This window comes from Astatotilapia calliptera, chromosome 13 (genome assembly GCF_900246225.1).
Source record: "Astatotilapia calliptera chromosome 13, fAstCal1.2, whole genome shotgun sequence".
NCBI lineage: Eukaryota > Metazoa > Chordata > Actinopteri > Cichliformes > Cichlidae > Astatotilapia > Astatotilapia calliptera.
In genome coordinates this window covers 9,124,885-9,135,591 of record NC_039314.1, presented here as the reverse complement: position 1 = coordinate 9,135,591, position 10,707 = coordinate 9,124,885, and positions in this window count along the sequence as shown.

Genomic DNA, 10,707 nt, shown 5'->3' with positions numbered 1-10,707 from the left:
ATATATGTAGGATTAATGTTCCGTCTCCTTTATATGGGTTGTGTTTGAAATTAGCTGAAAATCTGCGACCTTACTGGCAGATTTATGAAAAATGAGTTCCTTATGATGAATGCTGAGAGACAGTGTAAGTGACAGAGCAGACAAAGATGAATGCTTTACAGCTGCTACAGCCTGGGGCAAAAAAGTGGGAGAGATGACTGAGACAAATATGGAAACCCAACAGTCTGCACTCCCTGAGTGATGATATAAATTCCGAGCTACTCTAATTATTTGTCTTTAACTTTGCCTCTTGGGTTTGTTTGACGTTTTCCTTACATTCATAAAGTTACATCACTTAGTCCTCATCGCTCTCTGTGAGTTAGCCTACATGTCCAGACATAGGTCTGTGAGCATCTGAGCATGCTCTGAGTGTTTTTTTACTGGCCTCGCAACCAGAGAGTGGTAAACTCTGGGCATCCCCGAGACAACCGTGAAGCCAACATCAACACTAGCCCGCAGCACTGGGAGGGCGCCTCTCTAAAACGCCCTCACCTCTTGCTCGGCTGCGTTTCTGTGAAACATGTTGAACATTTCCTGTGACAGTCATGTTTCCATACACGTAGGCCCTGTGTCCATACTGTGAACATGACCCTGTTTGGTCATACAGAGCACTCACACGCACAAAAAAAGGAAAGTGAAAGAGTATTTTTCGTGACTCTTTTTCAAAGAAAAGGAGAACGGTTCAACCGGTCCATAATTGCATTTACTAAACAAAACGGCAGTGTGAGTCACTTTCCAGGGGCAAAGAATGTCACATCTTCCTGTAAAATCAGGATGAACGGAGTGAGTTATTTCATCAGAATAACATCCACTGAGCTGTCTTTATATTGTGAAGGATGCTGAGTGGCCACACAGAGGCCAAACAATGTGGCGGCATTCGGGAACCATCGATGTTGGGGGAGGTCTACAAAAATAATCCTATTCATTCAAGGATGTTGAGTTCCTAAATCAACACATTGCAAACTCTGAGCCTTTTCGCCATCGTGTTTCTCTTCAGCAGATGCATCCATTTTGCTTACGTAAACCATCCTGTTTGTGCTCGCCACCACCAAACCTCTTGGAAGTCATACAGAGTGAGCCAAATATTTGCAGTTTCCCCTGTGGCTGATACCTAATAGCATGAGAAAAGAAGTTCAGACGGGGGAAGAAAAGGGCAGTGACCTTGAGAACTTCTGGGCTGAACTTTCCCCTCCATTCCCCCCTCCTCGCCAACCAGCGCTCCTCTCTCTAATCAATTACCGTTGGCAGTCAGGAGACCACCAGTGATTAGCAACAGCAAGGCAGACGGGGTTTGGCGGGTGGGGGGAGTGGATTGCGGGATGTGTGAGGCTGGGAGGGTGGCATGTGGGGGTGGGTGGAGGGGGGAAGAGAAAAAACTTCCTCCGAGCAGCTTTGATCAAAATGCTGCCTCAAATAAAGCGTAATGCATACCCCCTGGTTTAAATGATGCTTGAAGAGCTTTATTTATCCACGAGAATGAAAGATGACATCCTTTTGTGTCCCGTGTCTCAGTCAGTTGCACGTGAGCAGACGGTTGTAGATCCCCGATATTGTTTGCACTCCCATCCACTCAGCTGAGACTGACAGACCCAAGACAACAACAGAGAAACACCACATGTAAACACATATCTTTTTCTTTTCAGTTGTTCAGGTCTTTGAAGCAGGAGGGAAATAATTTACAGGCTCCTTTTTTTTATGAGAATCTGCGCCGTTCCCACGCCCAGTGTGGCAGGAAAGCTTAACAAAATCATTTGTCTTAGATTGGCTGATTGGCTGTCTGGAATCTGAGTGTGTCTTTGACGGTGATTGAAGTTTAATTTGATGAGAGGAACTCTCCCACCATACCCACCCACAACTGCCCTCCTCACACTTTTACTCATTTGCTCTCGATTTCTCACTTTAATCCTGCCATGTCTCCCCTGTGCATTTATAGGTTTATCCATTTTTATAGGGCGAAGGTAAGGCTGAAGGAGAAAAACTGGCTCACACGGCTGTAAACTGCAAAAATGTTTGTGTCATTAATCTAAAACAGTGAGAGAGCGTTTATGTGTCAGGAGTAGGGGTGGATGAGAGATATAAACAGAGAAAGATTAAATAGGGAAAGATAAGAAAGGAAAAAAAAGGGATAAAAGATAGAAGACGTGAGCAGGAGAATCGGGGTTGTAACTCAGCAGATTGCAGCGGTCTCACACAAACCTGCTTTACACAATGTGGCTTCCTCTGGAGCTCTCTGCGGCCAACCTCTTTCTCCAACTCTCCCTGCACACAATTAATGGCATTATGAGCAGTACTGGAAAGCTCAGCTAAACAGTTGTGTCTCTGATTTTCCCATGGGAACACCATTTTGTGTTGAAGCCAAGCTCTCTGAAGCAATACAGTTATCTCTTTTCACTGATGTGGTCCGGCGGGAGCTACGCTGTCGAGATAGCGCGGAGGAAATAAAGCAAGAAATAAAATTAAGCTTTATCTGTAAGTTCAGATTGAGATACATCACCGGGGCAGTGCAGTCTGGACTCTGACTGGCAGTTCTGGAATCTGGTCCTTTTCATTGTATGCTGTGCTGACTTTGTCTCTGTCATGAGATGTTTTTCACAGCCGGACAAGTACGGTCACTGTGATGTCCCCAGCCAGAGCATCTGAGCCTCATCAGGCAGGCATTTCAAAGCTGCTGTCATGGGTATTTAGAAAGGGGCAGGCTGAGGACAAAGGCCCACTATTGGCAACTTGTCCATTTGTTCTCCCTTTGAGGTTTCCTAACGACGTCTCTGCCCTCATAGAAATCACTGCAAATTAATTTTAACACTCAGTGAAAAGACAGATTAGTACCGAGATGGTGGCACAAAGGGTGTTAAAGACGACGAGGGGCGTGCTGGACCACAGGCCAGGCGAGGGACATGTTACCCACAGCTGCCAGCGTTGACCTATTTTCACCAAACCAGCTTAAAGATTTTTAGCATCCTCTATTGTGCAAAGACCTTGCAAAGCACACGCTGAAGTCTTATCTGCACGACCCCCTTCGGGCACCGTGCCCTTCGATGGCTCTCGTAAAGCCACTGATGGGGGTTTTAATTAAGTGTGGCAGGTGATTAGATGGTCCATATTTATCTGGAAGGCGAGGGGCAGATGTTGCAAGAGACGACCACGGGGTGAAATAGCTTCATAAAGAATACAAACAAGAGCCCGAACTATTGTGGTGGAGACTTTAGTCACAGACACGACCCTCGCTCTTAAACCAAGAGAGAGAAGTGATTTCAGATTCAATTATCTTCTTTGCAGGAGGAAATGGTGAGCAGATGGCAACAATAGTCACGGGCCTCAGCCCGATCAGCGCTGTTCGTGGACGTCTTTTCTTTGCAACAAATTTACCGTGGCCTCATGAGGTTTTCATTGAAGTGTTAGCACTAGGAGGTGAAGCTTGCCAACAGGTCAATGGCATTATAGATATGACAGAGGTCCGAAGCTTCAGAATAATTTTAAATAACCCTTTCAGACACCGTGTGCGTTTTCTATGAAAGATTGGCTTTGTCTGTTCGCGTTTTGTTAGCCTGATTTTTTTTTTTTCGGAGGGGGGGACAAATTGTCAGCATGTGGTCGAGTGAGAAAAGTTATCCTTCTTAATGCTATGAGTCATCGAAAATAATATAAATTCTAGTTAGCCAAGGATTTGTTATTGGTTTTGACTGAGTTGACAAATTTATAGTTTATATAGTTCATGGGAGAAAGTTCTGAACAAAAAGGCTTGAAGGCAAGTCTGAATTTGTCTGCTGACTTAAGCTATCGGAGCAGATTAAGAAAGATATTTGAATGCTGATCAAGTTTTTTTTCACACAGATAAATTTCCTCCTTTTAAGGACACATAAATCTGATCTTTTTCTTTCTTTTTTTTTCGAAAGGCACTGACCCCTCTGAGAGAGCTACAGGCGAAACTTCTAATTAAATTCATGTCATGGATGAATGAGACGGGAATGTGTTTACTTTTTGGAAATAGCCGTGAATAAAACAAATGGGACCAGAGAGAAATCCTGCAACTTTTAAAGACTAACAAAGAGTAAAGAAAGATTCAGTGAGCTCTAACAGACAAGTTATGTGAAAGGCCGTAAAGTGCGTTACAAGTGTGTATACACCACACTATTATACTGTGTGTAGTCGTACTGTATACTGTAGAAGTATATCTGTCTTTGGTTTGTCTTAACAAGGGCTGAAATATAAACAGCAGCCAGTTTTCAGTGTAATTCTTATTGTGTATTATTATAATTGTTATTGTCTACATGTTTTCATTTTTTTGCCGTATGTCCATAGATAGTTCCAGTTAATGAAAAAAGCTCCATTACTTGCAAGTCTCTGCTCTGTTTCATCTTGCATAGGTGTCTGGGAGGGTGTGGTTCACATCAGTACAAGAGAACAGTAATTTGAGTTTAAGGTCAAAATTGAACTATAGGCGGATTTTTCTATATGTATGTTTTGTTCGGAGCAAATCTAAAAATAAATGCAGCCTGTCATGGAAGACTTTTGAGCTTGTTTATCCACTTTACTGTGCCAACCTGTCTGATTAGTACAGCATGTCCTATGCTACAAAGAATCAATAAAGCATGTGCTGTTACATCTGATATGTTATTTTCCCTTCTCTGGCACATTTCCCTTCAGGACTTGTAGTCCGTTCGTCATGTTTTTAACTTGTTTTTTTATTGCGTGTGTGCATGTGGGTGCATATTTAGCTGGATATATCTCAGGCTGAGGAGAAGCCCACTGAACACTGGAAAACAAACAAAAGACTGCACAAAATCTTTGTCCAAGATGTTAAGGAAGCAAAGGGAAGGGCACTTGAACACTTTTTTTTCTATGTCAGTCTAACAAAAAAGCTACAAAAGCGCCACAAAGGCCGCCTTTGAGAGCACAATATTAGAATTAATGACTTTAGCAAAACCCTGGAAACACAATGAGATCAAATGTACTGTGTACGTATAAATCACCTATGGCAGGCACCCCGTGTTCACGCACATTTGCCAACATTTGAGGAAGCAGGGCTGTGATCGTTTTAGTCTTCATGGACTGAAGTGACGACAGAAACCTGAACCTTCGGCTGAATTAAAGAGGAGGCAGCACAATAGTTGCTCATTTCCTGCTTCCTGCTTTTCAAATGACCACAAGCGCACTCAACTTGTTGCGGCGATCAGAATTTACATGACACAAGGCAGCTTTTTTTCTTCAGAACTCGCAGCGTCCTATTATCAAAAATGTTATTTATGTCATCCTTGCACAGGAAATGACATGTTGGAAAATTACATGTGTGGTGGTTTATCTGCTATAAAAAAAACTGTTTAGAGGGAGAAAAAAACTATCATTTGTCTCAGATATCATCAAGATGCATACGTTTGTCATTTCCACTACATCTACCGTGTCCATTGTTCAGTCACCTGGCATGCTCTGGAAACTTGGATCAATTTGGTGTCAGTGCTCTACGCTGCCACTCGTATAAGCTCCTCGGGTGTGAGAGAGGAGTATTTGTGTTCTTTTCCTCCTGTGCTGAAGGTCCTCTCAGGAGGCCATTAATGCTGAATGTCTAGTCATGCTAGACAGCAGCAGGCTGTTTTAGTACTCGGGTTGCTGAAGGTTGCTCTTTCACCTTGACCCCAGTGAAACAGGAGACCATGAATGCTGCCTTCCTCTGTTTCTTCAGATAGCAATATCAGGGTTTTTTTTTACGTGCTATATTCTTTACATTTTCGAGTGTATGTTGTTCTGCGGCTCCTTTTCTGTCTTTTTCTCTCTAGGTCCCCTTGTTGTTACTGAATGGAATAAAGGATTAAGCCTCTGGCCTCTTATATTCCACTGTTTGTTGTTTCAGCAATATTGCTGCTGGGAACATGCGCTTATTGGCTCCAACCTTTTTTTCTATGACAAGCAGAACACATTTCTAGCTATACAGCAACTAGTTTGTCACCAGACTTGCGGTAGAGCTTTAAGAGAAATGCTGACATCAGCAGTGTGAAACAGGGTCTTGACAGCCAGGCTCAACGTCTCCCTAAGGCTGTTGGAGCACAGGAAGCTAAAATCCATACAACTTTAGCAAATAGCAGACCGCTGTGGCTCTGAAATAGACAGCAGATCAGATTGAGGGTCAGCTGGTAGGTCAAAAGAATGGAACAGGCCCATGGTGTCAGTCTGATTAGGACTTATATTCTTTCACAAAACCACATCCACGGCTCCGCCTCGCCTCATTCCGGGGCCTGGGTCGAATGCCGGGGAATCTGATGGCAGACAGGAAGTCCTTATTGTACTAGCGCAGAGATCCCGGAGCCAGACAGCATACAGGAGCGATGTCATCAATGGCCAGGCCCGGCATATCTTTGTGCTTGCTCACCGCGTAACAAAGACGTAAATAAACACTGTTACCCCCACTGGTCTTCAACTGTCATTTCAATTAGGCAGAGTCGTCATCGAAAGCTGCGGCCTCTGTTTTTCGCAGCCACGCCATTACCTCTGACCCCTGCGGCTCGTGCCCGAGGTGATTTTCTTTATTAGTCCATGGGGTCAGTATTTAGCCCCGTAGCCATCAGTAGCTGGCTGAAATCTGCAGAGTCAACACTCTGCCTTCCTGGCTCTTAGTTGCATTAGCACACTGAAGCCCCACAGCCCTTCCACTCCCACTCCGCAAACATCCTCCCTAAGGCCAGATAACATCTCTGTCCTGTCCATTCACGAGCCAGCCAAAAGCCTGCGCTCTGAACCCGGGGAGCTGCACATGTCGATGTAGGGAGGCTTTCTAGGAAGCCTTTTCAATTAAAACGTGTGAGGCTACACAACAGTTTTACAAGCAGTAAACAGTTTAGAGTTGTTGTCAAGATAAGAAAACTCTGACAGCTTGTAATGGCTAAAACTCGCTGCATGATTAAACTCGTTTGGTGTTCGGGGGTTGCTAATTAATCACTTACCTTGAATGTTTGTATAAATCCAAATACAGCGTAATAAAACTTTATTGATGTAAAAATGGCAAAAGCAGGCACAGAGGCTATAATCTAGGTCATATTATACTGGCTGTCAGGAGGGTTTTTTTTTCCCGAAACCCTCAGTGCAACCCAAACTGAAGCGAATAAGTTAACAAAGCTGTGACCAAATGCTACATTTTCCAGGAAGCCAAGCCTTTGGGATTGAAACAGTAAATGTTTTGTTACTGACAATAAATCATGACATTGTTTAATTAGCATCCTTCAAATTCTCATTCATTGTGGTGTGCCTCTGAGATGTTTCCTTCTTTGGCTTTTATTCGCATATTTCTCAAGATATTCCACCCATCAATTTTGCCACTGAGAGAGAGAGGGAGAAAGAGAGATAGACGCAAATGGCAATTATGGAGGAGGGAAAATCTGGTGAGGAATAAAATGGGCCGTTGTGATAATCCTCTAAAAGGGATTTACAATCCCTACGAGATAAAGAAACAGTCATTTTGCTTATCTATTGGGGGGGGGGGTTTCCGCGTCGCACATTTTTCGTACTTGAACAAAAGTGTTCAAAAGTGTTCATCAATTACAACTTCTAATGCGTATAAAACTCTGAAGCTGCCATTTAAACATTGGTATCAAACTGTCCTCTATTCTGGCAGACACAGCCTACAACAATGATGAACTCCCTTTTCTCCCCACTCTGTTCTAACCCCGAGGTTCACCTGAACCTAATCTCTCAGGGAATCTTAGCTATACAAAACTCTGTCAACCCGAGTAAGACGATGCCTTGTTAGCGGTGGTCCCTAAAGAGCATCAGAGACAATGGATCAAATACAAACCAAAATACAAAGAGGCTTTGAAGTATTGTTGTTAGTCTCTATTGCTCATGCCCACCATGACCCTCTGCTCCACCTCTCCTTGCTCGGTAGCCAACCCAGTGAAAGTGCCTCATTCTAAAGGAGGAGGGGATCTCTGATTTGCCTATCTCATTTACCTGTGACCTAGATAACAGTGTCTACTCAATGAATGCATGTTAGTTTAACAGCCTTCGCTCTGGCTTGCTAATGTTTTAAAACTCTGATAAAAGTTCTGTTTCCTGGAATTCCCCTGCATCCATCTGACTGAAGAGTCATAAAACAAATGCAGTTTGGAAACCATGGGCGTGTAGGTAGATCACATTCACTTCCGAGCAAAGAGTACGATTTTGAAAAAAATAGAGATATTACATGCAGTGGGATTACATGCAATCCATATGATTACCTTTTACAATGTAAAGAAAATCCCACGCTTTTGTCATCCTTTAGTCGAGTTTATTTATTTTATTTTTTTGCATAGTTCTGCTCTCTTTTGTTCTTGCCTTTACTCACCCATTAAAAACATGAGCCATGAAACATTAGACGATTAGTCATCCACAAACCCCTAAGATACAAGTGTACTCGGGAGAAAAGGCTTTGCAAATTCAAAAGATTTCAGCATTTAACTGTAACAGCCTCATAACTTAAAAAAAAAAAAAGTCATAAAGATTTCATTAAGGATATTCAGAAAGGAGCCGTGCACTGATAAATGTCAAAAAGCAACTTGGAAAACGAGGCGTTCATTTGTGTGTAGATATTGCAGAGCGCTGCCAGCTTTCACGGGTAACACAATAAAACAGTCGAGCGGTGCTACAGAAACCTTTCATGTTTCCAAATGTTTGAAAAATGGGACTTTCTTTTGCAGGAGGAATCCCAGGGAATCTGATCCTTGGATATCAATCTCTGTCTGCATGATAAAGACACTGATGACAGAGGAGTTGATCACTAGCCTAGGGTGGGGTCCATGCATATTTGTCTGCAGTTCTACAGTAAATGCTGCTGTCTCCACCCAAACTCAAACCACTCCACAGACTTGTCTCCCTTCCCGAGCTGTCTGCAGACATCAAGTCTAACACATTGTACACAGCGCATTTACCTTCGTTCCATCAAACATTTCCATGAGACAGGACCACGTGGAGCCTTGGCTAATGAGAAAACAACATGTATGTAATCAGCTCGAGAGAACGGTGGGGGGAGTTCTGCAAACCTCAGTAAAGCTATCGCTGGCAGGGGTTGCTTATGATATGGGCCCATCAGTTTCTGCCAGCTGGCACCGAGGCCCTGGCAAAACCGTCCCTGGTGGTTAATGGATCATAAAGGTTTGCTGGGAGCCGCTTCACAGCTCGAGTTGATTTAGTAATGTAACACAAACCCATTAGTACTGCCTTTTTCTGCAAGCGAGCATGGCGTTTAGACTCCACACAGCAAAACACAGACTTCTAGCTCTTGTAAATCATCATGGCTGGGCAACTCTCACCAAAAAAAGCTGTAACACATTTCATCAGAAGAAGTGATAGAGCTTATCACATAATAACTGTAAAATTATTGGCACGCCTAAGGCAATTAATCTTAACTGCTCCATGTTAAACTGTAGGAGCAATTTCCTAACCATTCAGTCCACAAAAACAACCCAGTAAATTCAAAATTAAGCCAGCATTAGTAGCCTTTTAGAAGGAGAAGCGCTCCTTCTGAACACTCTACACAAGCCCTGAGTCAAGAAACGAAAGACGAGTGCATTAAAATGAAACGGAAGGTTCACTCTTACCTTAATATGAACAAAAACAGCTATTCCACGAGTGTGAAGTTCAGCTGTGGAACACGAGGAATATGTTATTGGATGCTTACTATCTCTGTTTTAAGACAAGAGACACACTGGAGATGGTGTGTTTGCACGAGGACAACCCTGGCCGGCTGACAGAGGGGATTAAACAGTATTAAGAGTGTCCAGATGCATTTGTTCAAACTAATACGCTGACATACTGACACACTGCACTGGAGAATAAACAATGAACAAAACCATTTCTATTGTTTCAGTACTCAAAACCAGGGCCCATCCTTTCACTGCCCCGTGTCAACATTGCACATTGGATCTTGAATCCAGATTCAAGAGGATGTTGGCTACTGTAGCTTGAAACCTTGGTTTTCTACATGCGCCTTGTATCCTTCATTTGTCTGTAGCACCGTTTTTTGTTTTTTTGTTTTAAAGCTGATTATAGTCGGCCAGATGGGCCCCAATGCCCACACCCAGTCTGTCAGTGTTACAGCTCCTCCCCCCCAGTGAATTATGCACATCTGGATGAGCGGATGAAAAATAGAAACAAACTGGGTCATGTCTGTATTTGAAGATAATAGATTTTGTGTTTGTTTTTCAGATTTCTTCATCATAACTGCTGCTGCGCCATTATTAAAGTGTTGCTATAATGCAACATTCCCACACAAGGACACCCACAAGATTATTTCATTTCTTTTATGGCTTGTTTAAATACAGTTCTTCTATATAATGTAAATTTCCTCCGGGGTCACTGAAGAAAGGCAGGGAGTTTATGAATGTACTTAGAAAGCCTAGAAATTCCCCCAGCTGCAGCTCAGAGGCTAGCCCTGCTCCCTGGATAGTCTCCCCTGGAAGTCTCCTGTGACCCTTCAGACTTTCCATAAATCTGCTGAGTGATTGCGGTGGTCAATTAACACTATGAATTGCTCCCAGTGGAGAGAACGGTCACATCCGTAACAGCAAGAAACCAAAGCCGCGCGGGTTCACTCTGAGTTCTGCGCTAATAACACACTGGACCTGGTACAATGAAAAATGGGTTGAAGACCCAAAACTATAATAGCAGCTATTGTACTGGTGGTAACACAGTCACTCAAGTGCAATA